Source organism: Triticum urartu, chromosome 6A (genome assembly GCF_056163025.1).
Source record: "Triticum urartu cultivar PI428250 chromosome 6A, HENAU_Tu73, whole genome shotgun sequence".
Classification (NCBI taxonomy): domain Eukaryota; kingdom Viridiplantae; phylum Streptophyta; class Magnoliopsida; order Poales; family Poaceae; genus Triticum; species Triticum urartu.
In genome coordinates this window covers 570,391,462-570,393,875 of record NC_141878.1, presented here as the reverse complement: position 1 = coordinate 570,393,875, position 2,414 = coordinate 570,391,462, and positions in this window count along the sequence as shown.

Here is a 2,414-nt window from a genome sequence, read left to right as displayed (position 1 = left end):
AATATGCAAGGGATAACATAAACGATTCCCAAGCTCTTTGTGATGCTGAAATCGACGAAGGTAGAAATCAAGAAAAGCATCAAGTGTTGATGGTAAACAAAACCACTAGTTTCAAGAAAAGGGCAAAGGAAAAAAAGGGGAACTTCAAGAAGAACAGCAAGCAAGTTGCTGCTCAAGTGAAGAAGCCTAAGTCTGGACCTAAGCCTGAAACTGAGTGCTTCTACTGCAAAGGGACTGGTCATTGGAAGCGGAACTACCCCAAGTATTTGGCGGATAAGAAGGATGGCAAAGTGAACAAAGGTATATTTGATATACAGATTATTGGTGTGTATTTTAGTAGTGTTCGTAGCAACCCCTCAGTATTTGATACTGGTTCAGTTGCTAAGAGTAGTAACTCGAAACGGGAGTTGCAGAATGAACAGAGACTAGTTAAGGGTGAAGTGACGATGTGTTTTGGAAGTGGTTCCAAGATTGATATGATCATCATCGCACACTCCCTATACTTTCGGGATTAGTGTGAACCTAAATAAGTGTTATTTGGTGTTTGCGTTGAGCATGAATATGATTTGATCATGTTTATTGCAATACGGTTATTCATTTAAGTAAGAGAATAAATTCTTGTTCTGTTTACATGAATAAAACCTTATATGGTTACACACCCAATGAAAATGGTTCGTTGGATCTCGATCGTAGTGATACACATATTCATAATATTGAAACCAAAAGATGCAAAGTTAATAAAGATAGTGCAACTTATTTGTGGCACTGCCGTTTAGGTCATATTGGTGTAAAGCGCATGAAGAAAATCCATGTTGATGGGCTTTTGGAATCACTTGATTATGAATCAGTTGATGCTTGCGAACCATGCCTCATGGGCAAGATGACTAAGACTCCGTTCTCCGGAACAATGGAGCAAGCAACAGTTTTGTTGGAAATCATACATACTAATGTATGTGGTCCGATGAATGTTAAGGCTCACGGCAAGTATCGTTATTTTCTGACCTTCACAGATGATTTGAGAAGATATGGGTATATCTACTTAATGAAACACAAGTCTGAAATAGTTGAAAAGTTTAAAGAATTTCAGAGTGAAGTGGAGAATCATCGTAACAAAAATAAAAGTTTCTACGATATGATTGCAGAAGGAAAATATTTGAGTTACGAGTTTGGCCTTCAGTTAAAACAATGTGAAATAGTTTCACTACTCACGCCACCTGGAACACCACAGTGTAATGGTGTGTCCGAACGTCGTAACTGTACTTTATTAGATATGGTGCGATCTATGATGTCTCTTACCGATTTACCACTATCATTTTGGGGTTATGCATTAGAGACAGCTACATTCACATTAAATAGGGCACCATCTAAATCCGTTGAGACAACACCGTATGAACTATGGTTTGGCAAGAAACCTAAGCTGTCATTTCTTAAAGTTTGAGGTTGCAATGCTTATGTGAAAAAGTTTCAACCTGATAAGCTCAAACCCAAATCGGAGAAGTGCATCTTCATAGGATACCCAAAAGAAAATGTTGGGTACACCTTCTATCACAGATCTGAAGGCAAGTTATTCATTGCTGAGAATGGATCCTTTCTAGAGAAGGAGTTTCTCTCGAAAGAAGTGAGTGGGAGGAAAGTAGAACTTGATGAGGTAACTATACCTGCTCCCTTATTAGAAAGTAGTTCATCATAGAAATCTGTTCCTGTGACTACTACACCAATTAGTGAGGAAGCTAATGATGATGATCATGTAACTTCAGATCAAATTACTACCGAACCTCGTAGGTAAACCAGAGTGAGATCCGCACCAGAGTGGTACGGTAATCCTGTTCTGGAGGTCATGTTACTTGACCATGACGAGCGTATGAACTATGAGGAAGCGATGATGAGCCCAGATTCCGCGAAATGGCTTGAGGCCATGAAATCCGAGATGAGATCCATGTATGAGAACAAAGTGTGGACTTTGGTTGACTTGCCTATTGATCGACAAGCAATTGAGATTAAATGGATCTTCAAGAGGAAGACAGACGCTGATAGTAGTGTTACTATCTACAAAGCTAGAATTGTCGCAAAAGGTTTTCGAAAAGTTCAAGGTCTTGACTACGATGAGAGTTTCTCACTCGTATCTATGCTTAAGTCTATCCGAATCATGTTAGCAATTGCCACATTTTATGAAATCTGGCAAATGGATAAACAAAACTACATTACTTAATGGATTTATTAAAGAAGAGTTGTATATGATGCAACAAGAAAGTTTTGTCAATCCTAAAGGTGCTAACAAAATATGCAAGCTCCAGCGATCCATCTATGGACTGGTGCAAGCATCTCGGAGTTGGAATATATGCTTTGATAAGTTGATCAAAGCATATAGTTTTATACAAACTTGTGGTGAAGCCTGTATTTACAAGAAAGTGAGT